The 25,462-nt window shown below is 39.3% G+C and overlaps 2 pseudogenes; one reads left to right on the top strand and one right to left on the bottom strand.

The window, feature by feature from the left end:
• Window positions 1–599: 599 nt before the first annotated feature.
• On the bottom strand, window positions 600–4,863 carry LOC100688787 (annotated as a pseudogene).
• A 19,302-nt stretch (window positions 4,864–24,165) lies between these two features.
• LOC100685028 lies at window positions 24,166–25,072 on the top strand (annotated as a pseudogene).
• The last annotated feature ends 390 nt before the right edge of the window (window positions 25,073–25,462 follow it).

The following is a 25,462-nucleotide window of genomic DNA, read 5'->3' on the forward strand; positions in this document are numbered from 1 at the left end:
TAGTTTCAATCATGTCAGCCAATTTAGATCTCAAGCTAAAATCTGGCCAGTCTATGGAGGTAGAAATTGGGGATGGAAGGAGTTTTGAATCCCTCCTACTTCCCCTAGAGTAGACATTTATTACCCAGCTCTACCCTTTTGCCCAACCTGCCTACCCCAAAAAAGCTTCCAAATCCCTTAGCTAAAATTTGCATCAGAAAACGGAATTGGAATGGGGCAGACCTGAATCATGCCCAAGTACCCCAGCCTGGGAACTAAGGTTGAAGAGCAGGGAAAGGGAAGTTAAGTAATGGAGTTAAATCTCCCTTCATCCCCTACTCAAAATTCAGACCCCTGGGTGGACAGAGGGAAGGGAAACCAAGCAGCTGTTCTCATCAGGGACCCATACAGACCTGTTGGACAGACTTTGCAGGTGAGAGAAGGCCAAGCTGCAGGCTAGGAGGGTTCTTTAGGCTCCTAGAGGGAGAAGCGGGCCTGGGTCAAAGGAGCAGGAAGCAACAAAAATTGGAAGGAGCCTTTGAGCCCCCAAACTTACGGGCCACCCTCCACCACCACCTACCCCCCAATTGCTAATCAGAGGGGCCCCTGCCGGTGGCAGGCTAATCAAGGCAGAGCTTGATGGGGGTGCCCTTGGAGAGCACCCGAAAGAAAGGGAAGACAGGCTTGCCCAGGAAAGCAGCTGAGAAGTACGCACACGGGCTAAAGTCTCGGCATTGTAGAAGCCCAGGCGCCCAGCCTCAGGGTCCAGGTACACGCCCGAGCGCCGCGGTTTCTCACTGGGGCTCAGCAATGCCTGCTCCGTCGAGCTCTGTGCCTCGCAGCGTTTGCCGTTGGTGCCCACACATCACACTCGCCTCTGGAGCAGGGGCTCTTGGGGTAGGGGAGGCGGCGGCGGCGATGGTGACGCGCGAGGAGCCGGCGTCCCCACTGCCCGCAGAGGACCCCCCAGAGCCCACCTGCTCCTTCTGATGGGTCGGTTCACGGGCAGCGCCCACCGCCCAACCCTCTACCTCCCGGCAGTGCAGCCGGAGCGGAAGCCGTGGGCCCCCAGGACGCAGCAGGCGGCCGAGAAGCGCTTGGAATGGCAGCAACCTCCTGCCCCGCTCGGCCAGACGAGCCCCGGCGGGCGCGGACAGCATCAGGGCCGAGCGAGGCGTGCCAGGGCCCGGCGTCAGGTCCCCTTGGGCAGCCTGACACAACACAAGGCTCATTTTCCTCACGATGGCATCTGTCAAGAAGTCATGGCTATGGGGTTGACACGGGTCAGCGGGCCAGACCTCTGGAGGCTGCAGCCGTGCCTCTTCACACCTCTTGAAAGTCTCCTGGATGTGCCGGAGCAGCCCCAGACCCACCCCCTGCCGGCTCCGCTCCTGGGCCTCGCCAGGGCGGCCCAGCTGCTCCTGCACGCCCTAGCCCGGCTTCCCGCGTCTCCTGGAGGCGCCGCTCCGGCCCTGCCCGCTCTTGAGCCAGAAACCGTGTCAGCCGTGGAAGTCCCGGGCCACCGCGGCCAGCTCTGACTGCATCTGGCTCTTCAGCTCCATCAGCCGCCTCTCCTCCTCGGCCTTCGTCCTCTGCACGGCCTCTCGGTGCTGCCTCAGTGGTTCCACATGCCCCTGCAGTCTGGCCCTGGACCCCTGCGCCACCTCCTCCGCGGGCACCGCGCCGTGCTGTTCGTGGCTCCTGGACTCTCAGCGCGCCACACAGATGGCCTCTTCATCCGCCTTGCAGAAGAGCTTCAGGGCTGCCTGGTGTTTTGGACAAATGCCCCCGGACCATGTTGGCCAGCTGCAGGTTGGCGCGGAAGCTCCTCCTGGGAGGGCTCTTTCGGCCCTGGGGGCAGGTGAAGCACCTCCGAGGGGCTGGAGGCGGGGGCAGTGGTAGCTCCTCTTCCTCGTCCTCCTCATCCTCCCCTCTCAGGTCCTCCTCCATGTCCCCCAAGTAGTAGTCCAAATCTTCCTCCTCGTCCTCCTCCTCCCACATGTAGTCCAGGTTGTCCTGGTTGCTTATATATATATATATTTTTTAAGATTTTACTTATTTATGAGAGACACACAGAGAGAGAGAGGCAGAGACACAGGCAGAGGAAGAAGCAGGCGTCAGGCAGGGAGCCCAATGTGGGACTCGATCCCGGGTCTCCGGGATCACACCCTGAGCCAAAGGCAGATGCTCAACCGCTGAGCCACCCAGGCGTCCCTACGTTGTTTAACAGAATCCTGGCCCTTACCCACTAGATGCCCATAGTATGCCCACTCTCATTTGTGTAACTAAAACTGTCTCCAGACATTGCCAAATGTTTGCTGAGAGCCAAATTTCTCTCCCTTTGAGACTACTGCCACAGACCACCTTTCTTTGAAGAAGAATTTGTCACATATTCTGTATGCATTATTTAAAGTTCTTAAAAAAATATGTGGTGTTTTGCTTTTAATTTGAAAGAAGTAACATGAGGCTATAAGGAGACAACTCGAAAATGTGTGGGAAAATTTTCTCATAAACCTTTCTTACTGAAGTTCTTAGAGTTTAACGTGCCTGGTGATAAATACAGTGGGGTCCAGTTTCATCTCCAGGTACAGGAAAATCTTTCTGTGTAGCAGTAGAGTGAGAAGCTCAGAGACAATAGGAAGGAAAGACCTAACTCTCAGATTGCTTCTCATCTTTTTGACTATGTAATGTTTTATGATTTCACATTCTATAACTACAGTTATACATTTTTGACTTCTAATATTTTCCTTTTCTAAGCAGTAAATAGGACTAATTAAAGGTTTAGATTTTGGAATGAGCCAAACTAGATTCTGATAATGTATCTTATCAATTTCTAGCTGGCTGATCTAGGGCCTTTAATCTTTAGTTTCTGATGTGTAAAATGGGACGAGTAAGATCATCTACCACACAGAGTTTTGGGAACATTATGTTTCAGGACTGTTAGCAGTGCTTGATACCTAGAAGGCACTCAGTAAATATTATCTATCTTTCCCCTCGCCTACCAACTGAAAGAAGAATAATCTATCTTCTCAATTTAATTCTATATCCTCAGCCATCAAAGGAGGCATTTCAGCAGCAAGGGTTGTCCTGAAACCTTTCATTGGCAAAATAACTTAAGTTGTAATATTTTAGGGATGTAGATTTTATAATTGTGTATGAGACACTGTCATAGTTACTATTTAATATTTTGGAACAATATCTCATTGGGTGAGTGTGGAAAAAAGATCCTAGAAACTTGATTTTCTATATATTTAAAATTTCCTTCATTTTAATTTCAATTTTTATATTTGCTAATTAAATATTAACATTACATATACTAATAATATTAATACAGTGTTATGAAATATATATATATAATTTATAAATAGATAAAAATCTATGGAGGATGCTTGCTTGAAATTTCTTTACTGCTAGGATATGAGATCATTTCTTTTAGAGGCCATTCACTTGGAAGGTAGTATTTTTACTGTTTCTCTGATTTGGGATGGAGGAAAGGAGTCATAAATCTCACTGCTTGTCAGAACCCACAATTCCCTGAATGTTATTTCAACATTATTTTACACAAAGTTTCATCATTCTTGTGATTTTCAATAGTAGTATTGGTATATTTGAGTGTTCCCATCCCGATCTTTTTTTCAAGATTGATTGAAATAGGTTGCAAGATGGAGCATTTCTGTATGTCACTGATAGTACCTGGGAAGATTTTTTTATTCACTGTTTTGGAAACGGAAAAATAAAATACAAGATTCTGACTTTCTCTTTTGAAAAATTTAAGCTAAATATCTGGGAACAGCAATGTCCAAATGAACTCTTCTCTCTGTCCCTTCCTTTAATCCTTCCTTAAAATAAGGATGTCTAGGAGATAATGGAGATGTCCTGGAAAGTTGGTGGCATGTAAAATGGTATTAGTATTTAGAAGGCATTAGACGGAAGTGGTGATGGTAGTGGTGGTAGTGGTAGTGGTAGTGTGTGTGTGTGTGTGTATGTGTATGTGTGTGTGTGTGTGTGTGTGTGTGCTCATGCACATATACATGCTTATGTTTGAATAGGAGAACCAATTTTCATGGGTTCCTGGTGCCTGACACGATCTTTACAGTGGATATTTATATCATCTATTTTTACTTTCATACAAGCAAGATAAGGGAGAAGAGAATTTCTTGCTCCTCTCATGGTACAAAAATTTTAATAAGAAGATAAAGGGGAAAGTTAAGGTCCTTTGATCCTTCCCCCTCCCCATATATATATATTCTTTTCACAAACTGGAGTCATAATGTGCAAAATAGGAATCATACTATGGATATTATTATCCAAAATGCTTTTCCTCACTTCACAATATAATTAGGATATTTTCTATACTCATGTATATAGATTTACCCAATTCTTTCTATAGTCATCAGAGATTCTATTGCCTGGATTTACTGTAATAAATTTAGATACTTCCTTATTCAACACTGTAATATCTTCTGTATGTATCTTTGAACACTTTTCTAGAGATATATTTATAGAAATGGAATTACTGGTTCAAAATGTATGCATGTTTAAAATTTAGATCCAACAAGAGTGCATCAATTTATCCTCCCACAAGTGAGAAATTTTCCTTTTTTTTAAAAAATTCACATTGTTTAAATTTTATGGACAAAAAGGCATTTAATTTTTCTCTTCATTGTGATATTGAGCATCTCCAAGAGGTCGTTTTATAAACAATTACTGAGGTTAGGGCTCTTTATATTGTCTTGGTTTCATCCTAAAATGTTTCTATACTTAGGGTCGCCAAGGAAGCTACAGTGGAGGCTGTCGGAAGGGTGGGTTTGAATGAACTTTGGCTGCTCCATCAAGCAGGCTGATTACTGAGGAAACATCAAAAGCTTCACCCGAGTGACTCATCACCCAGATCCAACAGAGGTAATAGAATAACTTACAGTGCACAGCCTTTTGGCTATTTAGTCCGCTGTGTGAGATCAATGGTGCCTACATTCTCTGCTGGATTTTGCTTTGGGAAAGAGATTTATTGGTTAAACCTCACATTACAATGCAGTCAGGGACTTTGGGACTCATTGCCAATACTCAGAAGCATAGAGAAAAATTATTTAACATCTTGGCCTCAGGTAACAATATCTACTTCATGGAGTTGGATCAGGCATCAAATTCTATGGGGATATACTACTGTCCACTGCGTTAACTATCTATCCTTCATGTTGTTTCATTATTTTCAGAGGCTTTACTCTGTTTTGTGTGGTGAAAAGCTTGTGGCTAGAGATAAACCAAAGTGGCAGTTTTAAGACGCATGTGAAATAAAAATGTGACTGGTCATGCATGTGGATTATTAGATATAAAATGTATGATATAGCTTTATATATGTAGTGTTAACTGGATTGTGCTCATGTGCTATAATTATGATTTTAAAATTTATTACTGTCTTTTCATGAAGTTCAGATGGTCTGACTAATTTATATTCTCTAAACATTTCTTGTTTTACTCTTTCATCAGATTCCACTCTTAAAATTCACTGCATGGTCTCTACAGACAAGAAGCAAAGGTTCTGCACGGCTACAGCCTTTCAGTTAAAAGACAAGGAATCCATATTTTCCTTCATTTTACTTTTAGACAGCCAGTATGTTTTATAGTCTCTCACATGCTTTTCTTCTCTCAAAGACATTTTCAAGTTTAATAATATATTTTTAAAAAGATAATTTTCAGGTAATTCAATTTTGAAATCCTATAGACTTTAAAATAAATGCAAAGAATCAAAAAAAGTCTCACATACAAAGTCATTTACCATAGCTATCTAAAAATTACAGTTACACATTTGCTAGTTGTATTATTATGGAATTGCTAATATTACCTGCTTTTCAGAAGCATTAAAATAAACTTGTTTGGAAATGGTGTTATTTACTAAAAAAAAAAAAAATAAGGCAGTGTAAGGTATTATTTCTCTTTATGTTGGTTTAAAATTCAAGTGTATTTTATGGAAAATGGGACATTTTAAAGGTTAATCTTACCAGGGAAGTCTTTTCCTATATAAATATATTATAACTTCACACTGTAATTTTGGAGTTTTTCCTGATAATTTATGGTTTTGAGAACTATAGGTCTTAGTAAAAAATATACTGATTTGAAGATTTTTAAGCTTTCATTGTAAGGGTACACAGACCAAAAACATCATGTGTCTCCTTGTATGTTTTGCAGTGCATCTAGTCTGGTCAAATGGGATCATTTATTTCAAAAGTTATCGTGAAGGAAAATTTGAAAAAGGATAAATTGCATGTAATTGTGGTAAAGAATGAACTTTTACTGATCAGTTAGAAAATACCAAAGACACTCTCTGTGCCTGTGTAATCAATGGTGGGTTGGTAATATTATTTTGTATAAGAAAGAACATTATTAAAGTGTATTAAGTTGTTCTGTACTGAAGGGCATAAGAGCATTGTGTAATCTCTAATTTCTGCCAGAGAGAGAGACTTTGTCACCGGGTAGAACCATTTTTATAGTCTATTCATGTATTCAACCAGCATCTATTGAAGCTATATTTTTATGTACCCTACCAGGTACAGAATTTGGGGTGGGCCATGCTAGTGGCAAACAAATCAATAAAGCACACTGCCTTAAGGATTTTACAAGCTCAAGGACAGGACAGCATAAAGAAGCAATCATGTAAACAATAAATGACAATACAAAAAGAATGAGAAGTAATGATCTAAAGGTAAAAATGGCATAATAATGCTAATATTAATATAATGTTACTAATTGCCTATTGTTAGCTAAGGACTTGACTCCCCCTCGTGGGTGTTAGATTATCTCTCCAGCATCCATTCTCCTCTTCTCCCCCAGGTCGTACTTACTGTGTAATTTGTGAGTAGAAAGATATTTTCTGGGGTTTGTAATTCCCCTCTCCTATGGTACAGTGTTTGGTCTGTTTGAACAGATTGGTTCACATGAACCAATTCAGGAAATCCTCTGCTAGTATTAAGGATGGGCTTGTTAGTCATTTCTGGACAATGGGCCATGAGGGGCTTTTTGAGCATGTCTGAAAAAGTTCTCCTTCACTATTCTGGAAGAGCTTTTTGATGTCATCATTTTGTTCACTCCTTTGTTTTGGATGATGAAGCCTGTGATCTAATGATTGCCTCTCATAACTATAAGGGCAAATAAAGCTTAGGCCAAATCTGACACTTTAGAATGAAGAGGAGAGGGAGAGATAAAGAAATTAGATCCTTGATCCTATGATTGAAGCACTAAGTCAAACCGAGCTTGAAGCCTACCTTTCTTCTGGACTTGAGATAAGTGAGCCAATAAAACACTTTTGTTTTTTATGCCAGTCTGAGTTGGCTTTTCTCTTACTTGAACTGGTCTAAATTATACCCAGGAGTTATCTTTTTCCATCTTCATAACAACCCTCTGAAATAAGTGATATTTTTCATCATTTTGTGGATGGGGAAACTAAGGTCTGGAATGGTTAAATATCTTGCTCTGAATCACAGAAGCAGTACATGGTAAAGCCAGGACCTTCCCTGTGTAGTTTAATCCAGAGACCACATCACCAAGCACTACATCCTGCTGCCCCCATGCTTTGGGGATGCAGAGAGAATGGCAGTCAAGTTGTAGGAAAGTTATCACAATGCTGGAAACATTGGATCTGGGCCTGGAAGTGGAGCTAAAATCAACAAAAGATGGAAGTGAAGCAAGAGTTTTGGAATGCAGTAGATTAAGTAACTTCAGGGTGCCTGGGGGTGAGGGGTCTAGTTCATGTTTAATCTCTCAGGGGGATGAGAGAGGACAGGACCAACAGGCAAGGTGAAGGGTTTCTAACCTTCTCCAGAGGTTAGAAGACAGTGAGATCAGAACGAGATGGCATAACTAGACAGGGGAAGTTAAAAGGAGGGAGGAGACCTTGAGAGAAAATAGTGAAACAGTAGAGGAAGCAGAAATATTGAGACTGATAGTCACCTACGTCTAGTTCTAACATATTGGGATGATGGGAGTAGGGGTGCGATAAGGGAAAGAAAAAAGCTGATGTCACCAGGATCTCTGCACACTTGAGTTCAGTATCATCATTATTAGGGAAAATCTAGGTTTCGGTTTAGAAGAGAACATAGAGGAAGTGTTGCCAGAAGGGTTGAATGAGAATGTGTTTCCAAGGGTTCAAAAGAGCCCGGTGAAGGGGAACTAAGGGAGTCCGGGGAGCTGGGGAAGATGATTGTGCTGGAGAGAACACAAGTAGGAGAGGGCTAGTGGGCTGGAAGCAGGTGCATTTTGTTCAATGTATCAAAAACGAGCAAGGCAGGGAATTGTGGGAAGGGAAGAGTCTGTTTCAACTGAACTGCTTCCAGGTTGTAGTTACATATGTGGGCTCTTTCATAATTCTCGCTCCCGGCACATCACATCTTGCTGGTGGAAGGGCACTAAGGTGACTATGGCAACTTGACAGACCTCAAACCATATTACTCTTCACAAACACATGGAGGCTACAATTCTTTAAAAACAATAACACCAGCCGTGGCAGTGGCGACAACAACCATAGTAATTTGTAACTCTCCCCTCCGGAGAACCACAGAGCTGCATATGTTATTTTTTAATAATCAGTGACAAATTAACTAATTGCTACCATCCTTAAACCTGTTTTTCCCTGTAGCTTGTCATTATCTGCAGATGTCAAAACAAGTAAAATAAATGGACTAGATTTCCTTCAGATGTTTGTTGATAATAACTGTTCCCCTAAAGAAAATTAAGAATTGCGTGAGGCTGATAAGCAGAAGCTCCTTCCTGGGTTGTTATTTTAGAATGCTTTTTTTCATCAATGAGTTTCTGGTAGAGATTGTTAGACTCTGCCTTTCTCCCTTTCTGAAACATCAACTCCAATAGTACATCTGGAGAACTGTCAAAAGTCACTGTGAGAGTACAAGTAAAATTGCACATTGTCAGTCCCTACCTGAGAGATGTGGGTTCCTTAGAGCTGGAGTAGGACCCAGGAATCTGCATTTTAAATGATCTCCCCAGGTGATTCTGATGCAGGGGTACTAGGTCAGGCTGTGAGAACAGCTCAAGTCTTCTTGATGGGTTGGGGGCTGGAGCTCAAGGATAGGGAGGTGTGCGTCTCTTCTCTGAGATTTGTTTCAATTCTTTCTTCTAACCATCATTACTTTCCTCTTTACTGCAAACCTTTTGCTTTTGAGATACAGTGTTATGAGAAACACTCAGGCACTGGAATAAGATCTGAATTTGAATCCTGGTTGTGGTATTTACTAAAGGTGAACTCTTGACAGAAGCAGGTAAATTCATTCTGTCTCATTTTTTTGATCTGTGAGATTTTTTTTTTTTCAGGATTCTAGAGATGATGTTCAGAGTGTGCCTTATTTACTATGTAGTACCTAAGAAGTGCTTACACATTACTGTTATTATGACCTTGATTTCTACTTTGCACTAACTTATCGTATCTGCCTGCAGGGTTGCCCACTTATGTTAGCTTATGGAGGATCATATGGGATTGTGCACACACTAGGACAGTTTTTCCTGTTCTTTTACTACCCCTTTCCTTTTGGCTCTGAATTAAGGCCCACCAGTGAGTTGCTGAGCCCAGACATGGGTGAGGAAACAGCAGTGCTACTAGACAGACAGCTGAGCAAAGCACCATGCACACAGTGAGATTCTTAGAAACTCTCACCTTATGCAGGGCGCTAAATAGGAAAAGCATAAGGCAGGATAAAGGTATGGTGTCTGTCTACATTTGTATTGTCTGTTGGAGGCATTGAGCAAAGAAAGTAGACCCAGTTATCTGTTTTATCACTACCTTTCCTTCTTGAAAGGTGACAAGGTGGGGTTGGGTGAGGACAGAGGTTAGAAAAGGATTTTCTTGGGATGCCTGGGTGGTTCAGTGGTTGAGTGTCTGCCTTTGGCTCAGGGTATGATCCTGGGATCCTGGGATTGAATCCCACCTCAGGCTTTTCATAGGGAACCTGCTTCTCCCTCTGCCTATGTCTCTGCCTCTCTCTGTGTGTCTGTCATAACTAAATAAACTCTTAAAAAAAGAAGAAAGAAAAGGATTTTTTTTATTAGCATTGTCCTTGCTGTGTCCCCTTTGTATACTATAGGCACAGAGACTTGATGGAATGTTGGAGTGAGGGCATGCTTTAATTTCTGTGTGTCCTGCTGTGCATTCCACAAAACCTGTTACCCATCTCTTGTTTTGGCATGATAGGGCTTTCTAGTTTCACAGTTATCACTGGACAAGAATCCATGGATAGGAGTAGATGTTTTAACTCTTTGCTCGTGTTGTAGGAGATCATTAAGAGGCGGTAACCTCTAGTTGACCTGAAAGCTACATCTGGGCAATCAGAGCATCCTCAACCCCTCCCGTCTTTGGAATGTACATCCTGCTCACACTGTTTCCTACACTGGAGCTGTTTTTTGAGGACCTGACCTTGAGAGAGCAACGTGTTGTTGATGCCATCAGTGGTGTATGTGACTGAACCTAGTGAAGACCTCTATATAAACTTTTAAGATTCTGGTAGGCGAGTGCCCAGCTCTACTCTTCTGGCAGCACCCAAGATGAGCCTCGTATGTAAATTCCCTTGCTTATTCAAAAGCCACTCTCTAATCTGGAGGGCTTTGCTTCTTTCTCTGGTTTCTCCTTGCCCTTAATGTACAGGGACCAGTTTGTGAACCAACAACTTGGATCATAGATCCCCAAAAGAGAGTTTCTTGGAAATTCTTAATGTATTTCTCAATGCACCAGTGCCAAGGGGCTTTAATGTTTTGTCATAGATTGCAAACTGGCAGGTGTGGGCAAACCATTTTAATAGGTGTGTCCCTATTTTATTTATCTATTTATAATTTTTTTTGACATACATATTTTTGTTTTTATGACATTGCCTTTTGAAGGGTCCAAGAAAGTTATTTTAACAATCTGTGTTCAGGAGTTTTGAAAGCATTTTTAAGGACACTACATTGGGCCCTTTTATTTCCCAGCCTTTAGTGAGCAATCACTTGTTAATCTGTGGTAATTAACTCCAGGTGAGAGTGAATGTAAGGCATGAGGCATTTGCCCATGGCATGGTATTGGGGATTTGTTTCCAGAATATTTATTTTGGGAAAAATCAGTATTGAATCCTCTTTTGTTCTGATCCTATAGGAAAGTTCAAACTTTGTCCAGCTTTGGACTTTAATATAGAAGGAGAATCTCTTGACCATCATGCCAACTTTGCTTGAACTGTATTTTTATATGATAACCCTTAAGCTAATATACTGGCAATTAATTGATGAAGCAGAGATAGTTATTTTTGTCTTAAGACTTTTCTTTTCTTTCCAAAGAAAATTAACAAAACAGAAAGATATTTAAAAGGACTTGAATTTTATTTGCTTAATTCCTTACATTTTGGGTCCTGACTAGGAGGAGAAAGTGGACTGTGAAATGTTTGATTTCATGCCTTCCTTTTGACTAGTTCATCCACCAAGGACAACCAACTGTCTGGCATGAGTGCACTTTACAAATATTGTCTCATGTTGTAAACTATTTGGGATTATATTCTCTCCATTTTACAAATGTACTTTGGAATTATAAAAGAAACACCTATCAGAAAACTCAGAAACCATGAACATGAATAAGAACTTCTCAATTTGTTTATTTTTTACTTTTTTTTTTTAACAAAATAAACTCTGTAGTTAAAATGAATCCTTGAAGCAAATTAATATATATTTAAGATTGGATATTTATAACCTACTTCCCAGTCTCTTTAAGCTACTTAATGTAAAATTTACCCTAGTTTTATTCTAGGCTATGAAGAGCAAGAAATCAGGAAAAGCTTTTTTGCTTATTAGTATGGAATTTTTTTTAAAAGATTTCATTTATTCATGAGAGACAGAGAAAGAGAGGAGAAGAGAGAGAGAGAGAGAGAGAGAGGGAGAGGCAGAGACACAGGCAGAGGGAGAAGCAGGCTCCATGCAGGGAGCCCGATGTGGGACTCAGTCCCTGCTTTCCAGGATAACACTCTGGGCCAAAGGCAGGTGCTAAACTGCTGAGCCACCAGGGCCGCCCCTGTATGGAATTTTTTAAATAAGCCAGTGATCTTCATTGATAACTAACATGGATAACCTTAAAAACTGAAAACTGTCATTCTTTTTGGGATACAGGTATTTACATCAAAGTCTTAAACTAAAAGAATGGTTATATTATAGTAGGAAGAACCCCTTTCTATTGTAGGATGAATCAAATTTTTAAAATGGTAATAGATTATAATATTCTAGAGCTAGAATGGGTATCAGATATTATAATAATAAAATAGCTAACAAGATTGAGTACTTTCCCGTGCATCAGGAATGATTTTGCCTTTTTAATTTAATTTCATTCTCTCAGTAGCCCTGCCCCATTGACTATTATTTCCCCCCATTTTAATGAGGTACCAAAAAGCTAGATAGGTTAAGGAACTTGATCAAGGTCATATACCTCATTTATTTAAAACTCTTATCTTGGGTTGATTAGGTATCTCTCAAGGTCATGCATAAGTAGCAATTTATTAGAAATTATTTTTGGACATTGGATTTAAAAAGCTATAAATTTCTTGTTGCATAACCTTGTTGCATAAATTGTTGATTTTCAGACTTTTCATGATTTAATCTGCCTGCTGAGAAATCATTTTTCCTATTGCAAAGGTTCATAATATGTGCAGATTTTGCAGCTTGGCTTGACTGCCCTGTAAGATGCCTATTGACTGAACATAGAAAATTCTGTGTTATTAAAGACAAATTAAATGAGGTCTTATGTGATTAAGTCTCATGTTAGTTGCTGAGGTAGAGGCTAATAATCGTTAGTAGTTTTTAACTCTCTGTATAGGTCGTATCTATTTTCTGGCAGCTGGCAAGAGAAGGGATGAAGAGAGAATGTATGCACAGGACAGATAATTTGTCAAACAACTTCCTCTAAGCATAAAAAAGTAATTAATTAAGTAAGTTATATCAAGTATCCTGCATGTAATATGAGAACTTCATTAAAGGTAGTTATTCTTTGATTAGCTTTCCCTCTAAAGAGAATGTTCTATAGACAAAATGCAGGATGTTTCCTGGCCTTAGTTCATGTTGTTTTTAGAGCCTATTAGTAGGTTTTAATCCATTCTTTTTTATTAATCCATTCTTAATATAAAAATCCCTTAGGCTATGATAGTTGTGAGGACTAGCACCCATGGATATGTTTAGGATTGAAGAAGCTTCCAAAAGTAGCAATATCACAAAAGGATTTCTGGTAAGAGAATAACAATAATAATAATTCATGTAAAGTTTACTCTGCTTCACTTTGGGGGGTTACTGCAACTCTGTAATAACTGCATTAGTTATAAAGCAAATGGAGATGCTTCTTTGACAGGTGAGGAACTTGGCAAGCAACTCTACCACTATATGCAGAGACTGGGATTAAACCTCAGAGCTACCTAACCCTCCAGTCCCTTTCTCTGAATAATTATGCCACATTGTGCCTTAAATAAAATATAAATGGTATATTGACTTGAATAGTTCTTCTTTTAACAATAATTTTAGTTTTCTAAGCCATAATTTGTCATGAATTACAAGTTCATGAGAAATTATAGGTACAAACAAATGAGAATTAAAGATACATATTTTGCATTAGTGAGGATCTCAGCAGGACAGAGATGGCAACTCATAGTAGGTAATTTGAGAAGTGTTTAATAAAGGGGTTCTTAGGGCAGCCCAGGTAGCTCAGTGGTTTAGCGCCGCCTTCAGCCCAGGGCCTGGTCCTGGAGACCCAGGATCGAGTCCCACGTCAGGCTCCCTGCATCGAGCCTGCTTCTCCCTCTGCCCCCCCGCCCCCCGCCTCATGAAAAAATAAATAAAATCTTTAAAAAAAAATAAAGGGACTCTTATAAGTGTATAGCCTAGTGTGTATGGCCCAGGCTGCCATAACAAAGTACCATAGATTGGGTGGTTTAGACAACGGAAATTTATTTTCTTACAGTGTTGGTGGCTGGAAGTCTTAAGTTGGATTGCCAGCATGGGTGAGTTGTGGTAAGGGCTCTCTTCCTGACTTGTGCAGGGCTGCCTTCTCACTGGGTCCTGACATATCAATTTGGGTGAACACAATTCAGTCCATAGCAGTTAGGGAAGCACTGGGTAGCACAGTACCCTGGGACTGGAAACTTCAGGGAGTTACCATTTTCAGGTTTGAGGAACTGGGGACAGTTTGGCCACTACTTTAGGCAGAGAGAAAACACACATGACAGGAGTCATAACCATAGCTGGGGATGGCACCCAGCCAGCAGCATCCCCACCCAAAAGGAGTGAAGACTTCATTCTTCTTTTCCCTGATTTCACCCTTATGCTTCTCAGCAGTGGAAACTAACTGTAGGCCAGACTGAAAGGAAGCCCATTGATGGAGTCTGTATATGTATAGGGGAAGAAAAATATTTTTTTTCTCAACTTTTTTGGGTTCTTAGCTGACATTTCTGTAATGAAAGACAGATTAATAGGAGGAAAACAAACAAGTTTATTAACACATATATCTCATTTATACACAGGAAATACCCAAGGGGAAATGAGTAACTCCCTGAGGTGGCTTAGGATTCAGACTTACATACTATCTTCATTGGCAAAGGGGAGGTTGGGGATGTGGGCCTCTTAGGGGTGAGTCAGTGATTTTTAGGAAAGATGAATGGGCCCTTAGAGAGAGGAGGTATGATAGTTTATGACAAAGTTGTTCTAGTTTCCCCTCCTGTGTTAAAAAGTCAGTCTTCTCTCATTTTGAATTTGAAGGCCGGCAAGAACTATGTCCTAGCTCAAAGTAGTCCGGTAGGAGCAGTTCCCTCTTATTTGTAAAATGGGCAGCCTTTTTTTTTTTTATTTAGGCCTTCACCTGATTGGATGGGACCCACTTAGACCGCCTTTACTCCATCAGATTCTAATCTTATTCAGAAACACTGTCACAGACATACCCAGAATAGTATTTGACCAAATGTCTAAGCTCTGTGGCCCAGTTAGTTTGACACATAAAATTAACCACCTTCCCAGTCTACTATCTGCCTAAGGCTAGTCATATGAGGTTTCCTGTCTGAGAATCTGTTTCTTCTCTAGGGAACTGAAACTAGCAGGGTGTTTACCTACGGTTACCACTCTGTAATTTATGAGGGTAAATTATCTGTAATTTATGCCTTATCCTAGCACAGATTTGCTGAGTAGCTAACCCTTAAGGAGCAGCCCTTCTTTGCATCCTTCTATTCTCACTTATCCAGACTCACATCTCTCTTTCCTTCCCGCTTACAGCCCCTGATCTATCACTTCTTGATCCCTATCTTCTGATCCTGTGTGCCTTGAATTAGGGACCAATTCTCTACCAAGGATCTGATAACTCAATTATATGCTCATCCTAAACATTTGTATTTAAAGTTTGGCTTTCCTTATCTTATCACAAAGACACTTTTATCCCAACACTTTTCTATTCAGATCACAGCTCTCTCTGTGTCCCCACAGCAATGGACTTGTCTCAGGTCCTCCTTCCCAAAATTGTTATTTCAACACCAAAAAAGAGGTCAATCTTTCCTGCTTGATAAAACTCCTGAAGAGGAGATTTATGACAATGGAGTTCTTTTTGAAGGATCTGTCTTTAGACAGATAAGGGGAGGTCAGAGAATGTCCCTCAATTTGCTATTTTTCAAGTGACTGCAGCTCAAACTAATATACCAATGTGGCATACTTTGCTATTTTTTGCATGTCAACCTCTCAAAGCACAGAGCAGAGTGGAAAAGGAAGAGTGGACCTGGAAGAGCAAAGGGAAGATATCAGATGTACTTACTGTTACTTATCTTATAATTAACCACATTGTCTAAAATGGACCTTCTTGGGGCACATGGGTAGCTTAGTCAGTTGAGTGGCTGACTCTTGATTTAAGCTCAGGTCATGATGATCATGAGCCCAACATGATCATGTTGGGCTCTGTGCTCAATAGGCAGTTTGCTTGAGGATTCTCTCCCCCACTTTTTGTTCCTCTCCCTGCTTATATTTTCTCTCTTTCTAAAATAAATAAGATAATCTTAAAAAAATGGGAAAAAAGAAAATGGACCTTCTTATTCATCTCTCTCCCCTCCCCCTCTACCACATCTGTGTGTGTGTGTGTGTGTGTGTGTGTGTGCGCGGGGGGGGGGGGGTTGATGACTCTTTCCTCTGTATTTCTCTTTATTTTTTTTCCAAATTTTTAATTTAAATTCTAGTGAGTTAACATAGAATGTAATACTGGCTTAAGGAGTAGAAGTGAGTGATTCATCACTTACATATTTCACCTAGTGCTTATCATAACAAGTGTTCCCCTTAATACCCATCACCCATTTTAGCCCATGTCCAATCCACCTTCCTCCATCAACCCTCAGTTTGTTCTCCATTGTTGGGAGTCTCTTACACCTCTTCCACATATGAGTGAAATCATATGGTATTTCCTTTTCTGACTTATTTTACTTAGCATAATATACTTTAGCACCACCCACATTGTTGCAAATGGCAAGATTTCATTCTCTTTGGTGACTGAGTAATATATATCACTTTTTCTTTATCCATTCATCAGTTGATGGATACTTGGGCTCTTTCCATAGTTTGGCTATTGTTGACAATGCTGTTATAAACACTAGGGTGCATGTATCCTTTGAATCTGTATTTTTGCCTTTGGGTAAATAACCTAGTAGTGCAATTGCTGGATCATAGAGTAGTTCTATTTTTAACTTTAAAAAAAACCTCCACACTTTTTTCCAGAGTGGCCGCACCAGTTTCCATTCCCACCAACAGTGTGAAATGGTTCCCCTTTCTATACATCTTTGCCAACATCTGTTGTTTCATGTGTTCATTTTAGCTATTCTGACAGGTGTGAAGTGGTATCTCATCATGTCTACTACATCTTTGGTTATCTCCTCCATATAACTTACTACAATGGGAAGTTATCATCTCTATTTATTTATGTATTTTGTATCTGTGTGGCTCCCTTCACTAGTCTAAGTTTCTAAGGACAGGGACTTTTGTTGTTGTTAAAAATTTTACTTCCCTTCCCCATTATGGTTGGGTGCAGTCATATGATTTGTTTCAGCCAATAAGTTGTAAGACATGTGAGAGACACTTCTAAGCAGAAATGGTTAATCACTGGTGCAACACAGTCTCAACTTTTTTTTTTTTTTTTCCTGTTGTCAAAGTGACCAGCAACCTTTGAGATGGTTGCTGCTCTATCACTTGGCACCAGGAATGAAAAGATCTGAAAGGACAGCTATGTAGTATGAGGAAGAAATATACTTTGTTTTTATAAATCAGTGATTTGGGATAGTTTGCTAGCAGAATATAACATAGCCCTATTCTGACAAATCCTTAATTGTGAAAAGAAGGAACAAACTTGTCTCTTTTAATTTGAGCTGATTTGTAGAGTCTGTGATTATCTAAGTAGCTAATTTACATAGTTTGAAACTTTAGCTTGTCAATATGTCCTTGTTATGACCTTGAAATTCACAAGTTTAATATTATATTCTATTTCCCAATAGAAGGATTTCTAAATATAACTCTCATTAATGCCAACACTCCTTTGCATATTAGAATAACACTCTAGCCCTTGAAATTGTAAGTTTGAGTGAGAACGACACATGAAAGACAGATCAGAATCATGCGGGCTGTCTCTCCTGGGAGGACAGGAACTAATTTGAGTTTTGAATTTATCCTTTTGATGTTCTAATATTCCCAACAATAGTAAGTCATTTTAAAATGGAGAATTGAAACTGTCTATGCCTGATCTATTCTCTCATGTCTAGTCCACTCTGGTTATTCAAATGTGACTCGCGTTCATTCCTCTTATTTCTTGACAAATAGGTCTGTAGACATGTACATGCTTTGTCCTGAATGTTGAACGGGAAAAAGAAAAGGTCTCAGCCTAGCAAATTTACAAAAAGTGTAAAGAATTTGAAGTCGAACACATCTTAAGCCATGACCATGCTTTAATTGCCTATTTTACTTTCGTTGCTTTGGGCAAAAATATTCTTTATTTTGAAGATTTTAAGTTAAACCAAACTAATAAAAATATTGACCAAACATAACTCTTAACCAATGTTTTTTGGAGAGGAGATACTTTGGGGATATAGTAAAGGTATAACCTTCATCTGCCCATCTAATTTTTTTTAATTTTTATTTTTTTATTTTTTTAATTTATTTTTTATTGGTGTTCAATTTGCCAACATATAGCATATTACCCAATGCTCATCCCATCAAGTGCCCCCCTCAGTGCCCGTCACCCAGTCACCCCCACCCCCTGCCCACCTCCCTTTCTACCTCCCCTTACTCGTTTCCCAGAGATAGGAGTCTCTCATGTTCTGTCTCCATCTCTGATATTTCCCACTCATTTTTTTCTCCTTTCCCCTTTATTCCCTTTCACTATTTTTTATATTCCCTAAATGAATGAGACCATATAATGTTTGTCCTTCTCCAATTGACTTACTTCACTTAGCATAATACCCTCCAGTTCCACCCATGTGGAAGCAAATGGTGGGTATTTGTTGTTTCTAATGGCTGAGTAATATTCCATTGTATACATAGACCACATCCTCTTTATCCATTCATGTTTCGATGAAACACTTGATTGGTTGGACTTATACATGTTCTTTATTGATATGTATTATATCCATTTAATGGAGGACTCTAAATTATTTCCCATCTCCTTTTTAGAAGATGAAAAATACACAAATCTACTCTGATATGCACAGGACAGACTAATGTTGACCATCTGCATTTATAGGATAATATAAAGATGAAAAATACATAAATCTACTCCAATATGCACAGGACAGACTAATGTTGACCATCTGCATTTATAGGATAATATATATCCTATATATTATCCTATTTATATATATATATATCCTATATATATATAATATATCCTATATATATATCCTATATATATATATCCTATTTCTTTTTTTTAAAGATTTATTTATTTGTTTGAGAGTGAGACAGAGAGAACGTGCAGGAAAGGAGGCATAGAGGGAGAAGGAGAGAGAATCGTAAGCAGATTCTGTGCTAAGCACATAGCCCAACATGGGGCTCAATCTCATGACCCTGAGATCATGACCTGAGCCAAAACCAAGAGTCATATACTTCACCGACTGTGCCACCCAGGTGTCCCTATAGTATAATATTACTGTTTCTGATTAAAGTCTTCTTAAAGCCTTGTAAGATGCTGAGGCATCAAGACAGATTAACATATATTTTTATTTAACTATATAGTTATAGGTAGATATAGTGTGTATATATATTTAGAACTTATTGAATTAAAGGATCTCTTGCCTTAATATTTAGATAACCAGGCAATTAAATTAACCAGTTTCTCAATGTTTGAACTTTCTGTATAATGTGAAATGTTTAGATTAGCTGATAAAATAGCTAAAGTACAAAATGAAATTTAAGACCACAGCACAATAAGTGTTTATCTAACCAGTTAATCATTAAAATTATGTTTAAAAATAATTGTTAAAATATACTTTTGTGACCAATTTTAGTTCTTGTATAATAAGGCAACCAGTATAGGCAGACATTTCTTTAATGTACTGAAGACAGCCTTGAAATATTGAATTTTGAATCTCTCAGTGTGTTAGTGCTATAGACTGATTATGTTCCCCCCAAATTTATATGTTGAAGTTCTAAGCCCCCATGTGTTGATATTTGGAGGTGGGGCTTTTGTGAAGTAATTAGGTGTAGATGAGGTCATGAAGGTAGGGCCCCCATTGTGGAATTGGTGTCCATATAAAAAAGAGGAAGAGAGACCAAAGCTCTCTATGCCATGTGAGGACACAGCAAGAAGGTAGTTATCTGCAAACCAGGAAGAAGGTCCTCACTAGGAATTGAATTGCCTGGCAGCCTTGATCTTAGACTTCTCAGCCTCCAGAACTGTGAGTGATAAAGTTTTGTTGTTAAAGCCACTCAGTCCATGGTATTTTGTTATGGCATCTTGAGCAGACTTATGCAGTTATTTACCCTGGTTATAGTAACTGAAGTATCAGGGTTCTGTGGTGATTTTTTTGGAATATAAAAGCAGGTGTCATTTCATTTCTGAAGCTCTTTGAAAATTTGGTAGTCCTATGATATGAGTTTCATGGCATGTACTTTGTGAAAGTTTACTTTGGAGGGGTAGTTGGAATATATGATGGTTTCTTGTGACTTTTGTTAGATAGGGGCTGAGCTCTTGGTGAGTTGTATTTGAAATAGAATTTAGAATAAAATTGCTTTTAGTTAGGAAAATGAAACTGATACATTTGGTTTTTGAGTAGTTCTTTACTTTTGGTTAGGTGTGTTTCATATTAACTCTAAAAGAGAAGAGCTTCCGTATGAAAGGACTAGAGTTAAATGGAAGCAGAAAGAAGTTGTGATCCAGGAATACTTATTTAACATGATGATTATTTTTAAAAAAATTCCAACAGACAGATTTTTGTCTACATGTTAAAAAAATGATTTAAACAGAATTATTATTGTATTGAGTAGACCAATCCTCCCATATGAGTCCTTTCAGAATGAAGTAGAAGCATTGAGCTCATATTGACAACTATAAGAAATTAGCACTTGGGAAATAGTTTTGTTTAATTTGAAAATGAGTATTAGCAAGATTCTTTATTTCCCTTTTATCCCTGATGGATTGATAATGTCCATCTATCAACCTGAGGTGAAAGAACTGTGCATCTATAATAACTACATAACTATTTGACAGCTGTTGAATATAGGGGATCTATTCCTTCAGATTCTTTTGGAAAAAGATGGCAAAAATATTTGCTCATTATCAGCTTCCTGTCCCCCCCAAGAAGTGAGGCAGCAGAGGTACTTTTGTTTTATTTTGTTTTGTTTTGTTATATAGCTCATGAATCCCTCAGAATAGAAACAAAATTATTATTTTTTCTCTTTACTCCATATTTCTTTGTGGTAGCTCTATAGTGTGCTACTTATATTCCCTATCTATCCACTTCTTTTTCTCCAGCATCTTCTACCATTAGCATCAAGGCACCCAATTCACTCAGCTGTTATTTGATAAGTTGAGTTAAGGTTTATACTACACATGTTTAATTTGTCACAGTCTACCTTACTGACAGCTGAATACCTACCTTACCTTCAGCAAAGGAGGGTCTTTTTGCTCAAGATTATGACCTATCTTCAGGAATAGCTCATATGCAAAGATTGGCCAATAAAGGTCATAAGAGCTTATCTTTTGCTTCTGATTGGGAGATACAACTTCAGAGTTCTCTATGGGATAAGCTGAGGCCTCTTTTGGAACTGCATAGCAGTTTTACCTTAAATACATTCTCTAAGCAACTACTTGAATACAAATATCTATCTTAGAGTCTGTTTCCTGGGCATCCTGACTTAAGACAGTTAGATCCAGCAGACTAAAGGAGAAGTAGACTCTATAATGGGATTTTGGAGTTGATTACTTCCTGGTCACCTGGCAATGAGGACCTCAATCCTGATGGTAGGTGGAATGTAGATAGCTTGTGGTATCATGTGTCAGTGAAATAACTCAAACATCTAAATAGTTGTGAACCAAGATCAGATGCTGGTAGAAGGTAATACACTAGAAGATTCAATAGGTTAGGTATTTTTAAACGTGTAGGGGAAGTAGTAATCATAAAATCTATGAAACTGGTTATCTCTGAGTGCCATGGATGCACTGCCAAAACATAATGAAAGGCTGTGGATGACTGATCACTGATTTAAATGTGAAAGTCAAAGAACCTCAATAGTAAGATATAAAGAAACTCTTATCTCTCAAAGGCAGGAAATGGGAACACTGGGTATCAGGATCAGAATCAGGCTCCATCAGTGCAGAGTTATAGAGAATTTGAATTCTCAGGACACCTGGGTGGTCAGATGGCTAAGTGTCTGCCTTCAGCTCAGGTCATGATCCCAACAGATCCCAACATCCTGGGATCGAGCCCCACTTTGGGATCCTTGCTAAGTGAAGAGTCTGCTTCTCCCCCTGCCTCTCCCCCCTGCTCATGCTCTATCTCTCAAGTAAATAAATAAAATCTTAAAAAAAAGAATTTGAATTCCCATAGCCATCAATTCTGCTATACAAGGTAAAGATCTTGGTTGGAGGGAATGGAATACTGAATCTTGGGCTGGGGATGTTTAAGTTAAAATACCTGAGGAACTTAGAACTTTTTATTTTCTTGAATCCTCTGGGCCTGCAGAAATGGCCCATTCCATCCTATTAAAAGCTAGTACAGTCCATTTGCTTGAAGATGATGCCTAAATTCATATACTCAATACAGCTTTCTTTTGACTAGTGTTATCAGAGTATATCTTTTTTCCATACATTTAATTTTAATCTATTTGTGTTTATATATTTAAAGTTTATTTCTTATAAGCAGCATGCAGTTGGATCTTACTTCCCCCCTCCAATCTCTGTCTTTTAGCAAGTTTAGACCATTTACATTTAATGTGATTATTGATACGGTTAAGTTTAAGTTTGTCCTCTTGATGTTCATCTTCTATATGCCCATCTGTTATTTGCTTTCTTTTCCTCTTTTTATGCTTTCATTTGGATTAATTGTAGCTTTTTTGGGCTCCATTTTATCATTTCTACTGGCTTATTGGCTATAATTTTTTGTTATTTAAGTGGTTGATTTAGGGTTTAAAGTACACATTTAATTTATCACAATCTACATTCAAGTATTAGTATACCACTTATCTATAGTGTGAATCAAATAAAAACCTTCCATTTTTCTCCTTCCAACTTTAGGCTATTGTTTCACACTTTTACATATGTTACAATCCTGCAGTATATTAATACTCGTTTTGCTCAGTCACTTGTTTTAGTGATATTTAAATAAGAAAAAAAATCACAAATACTTACCCATGTAGTTACCATTTCTTCTGTTCTTAATTTCTTTGTATAGTTCCATGTTTCCATATGGTTTTAACTATTGCCTCAAGGGCTTCCTTTACCACTTTTTGTAGGGTAGGTCTTCTGTTGATGAATTCTCTCAGTTGTTATATATTTGAAAGAGCCTTTATTTCATCTTCAGTTTTAAAAGATAATGTCACTAGATGTATAATTTGGGTTGACAGTTTCTTTCTTTCCATACTTTAAATATGGACTCTCAGCTGGATCTCTTTAACTTATTGCAACATTGTTATTTTTTGCCTAATGTCTAGCTTGTTGAAACTTTGGTTTCATGTATTTTATCTTTTTTAAAATTATTGCTTCAGGTGGGAGTATAAATTCAGTCTCTAACTTCATCTTGTCTGAAAGCTTTTGTACTATATATTAATATTTACCAGAGAGCATTCATACAGAAGGGACACTAAACAACTAAGTAGACAACAATGATTTGGCCAGGAGATGTCAACCAGCTTCTGTCATTACTACTTTAGTTCTGGGCGAAGCCATAGTAGCAAGGATGAAGGCTATCATAAGCGCCAGCCTGGGCTTTAACTCACCTAGCTTAGTCTCACTCTATTGCTCTTTATGTTTAAGCTGCCAGCAACAGAGATAATAATGCTGAGCCTTGATATGGCACTGTTCCTTCAGGAGACAAATTAGCCATTTGGTAATCATTACCATAAGTTGATTATATTGAACCCCTTCAATGAGAATGAAAAGAGATTAATGTTGACTAGAACTGGAACATATTTTGGGTATGTTATTGACTTCCCTGCCTATAAGACTTTAGCTAGCTCTACTATTCAAAGGTGTTTGATTCATAGACATAGGATTTCATATAACATTGTATCAGATCAAGGGGCCTACTTGGTAACAAAGGAGATGCACATAAGCACATGACCCTGTTACTCATTGTTCTATCCTCTCTTACACCACTGAGAAAATGTGGCCTGCCAGAATAATGAGGTGATGAATGAGCAGCTCTTTTAAGGGCATAGAACACCATATTCATTCTTAATCATAATTATTATATGATGTTGTATCCCCAGTAAGTGAACCATATAGGTCCAGGAAGCAAGGAATGGTTGTAGGAAATGACCTGCTTCTCATCACTCCCAGTGACCCACTTGTGGAATTTGTCTTTCTTACTCCTACAACTCTGGGCTCTGCAGGTTTAGAGGTTATGGTTCTCAGAGAGAGAATCCTTCCATCAGGGGATACAGCAAGAGTCCCATTAAAATTCTAATCTATGGCTGGTCAGGCAGTTTGAATGAGATGAGGATGGAACTGAAGCCAGGCACAGGCAGTGGATGAAGATAGCAGTGAACATATACTCAATGTCTGTCACCAGTGATAACCTAAGTCAACATGACATGCTGGCCTGGATCAATGAGTCTCTGCAGCTGAATCTGACAAAGATCGAACAGTTGTGCTCAGGGGCTGCCTATTGTCAGTTTATGGACATGCTGTTCCCTGGCTCCATTGCCTTGAAGAAAGTGAAATTCTAGGCTAAACTAGAGCATGAATACATCCAGAATTTCAAAATACTACAAGCAGGTTTTAAGAGAACTGGTGTTGACAAAATAATTCCTGTGGACAAATTAGTAAAAGGAAACTTTCAGGACAATTTTGAATTTGTTCAGTGGCTTCAAGAAGTTTTTTGATGCACACTATGATGGAAAAGACTATGACCCTGTATTTGCCAGACCCTATAGCTGCCAGGTCAAGAAACTGCAGTGGCTCCCCTCCCTTGTTGCTCCAGCTCTGAACAAACTAAAGAAACCTCCCAGCTCTAGCAGTGCAGTTGTTAGTCTTCTTTACCTTAGCAGAAAAAAGACCTCATGGGGGGGACTCCTTTCCAGCACAAAAGATGGTGGCTAAAATTGCTCGCAGAGGCCCATTGTAACACACAGAACTATTACAACCCCTAAGGCTGGCCTGGGTGTGGTGCAGAAGAATCCTGATGTGGGCAACGGGGATGATGAAGCAGCTGAATTGATGCAGCAGGTTAATGTATTGAAACTTACTGTCAAAGACTTGGAGAAAGAGAGAGATTTCTACTTTGGCAAGCTAAGAAACATTGAATTGATTTGCCAGGAGAACAAAGGGGAAAACAACCCTGTATTGCAGAGGATCGTAGACATTCTCTATGCCACAGATGAAGGCTTTGTGATACCTGATGAAGGGGGCCCACAGAAGGAATGAGAAGAGTATTAACAGCCTGACCAGCAGAGCAACATCTGAATTCTTCGCTCCAAATCATATGCTTAACTGTAAAATCCTCCCTTTTATTATTCTTAGAGGACTCACTGGTTTCCTTTCATGAGCAAACAGTACCTCTTCTTAAAGTATACTTTGCAGAAATTTCACCCCTTTTCCAATGAGTTTGAGTTAGGAGCTTTACCCTGTTAGTATTAACATCTAGTTGGGTCACCTGGGGAACAGAAAGGCTGACTGTGGGCCTCACTATATGGATGCTGGTACCATGCACTGCTGGAAAAGGTCCTTTTATGTCATACACTGAGGTAGAGTCCTCAGTAGAGAAATGTAAAGACTGATTTGAATTTTAAGGTAGTGTGAAATTTTGGCAGAGAACGTTTTAATAAA

The sequence above is a fragment of the Canis lupus genome, chromosome 4 (assembly GCF_011100685.1).
Source record: "Canis lupus familiaris isolate Mischka breed German Shepherd chromosome 4, alternate assembly UU_Cfam_GSD_1.0, whole genome shotgun sequence".
Taxonomy (NCBI): domain Eukaryota; kingdom Metazoa; phylum Chordata; class Mammalia; order Carnivora; family Canidae; genus Canis; species Canis lupus.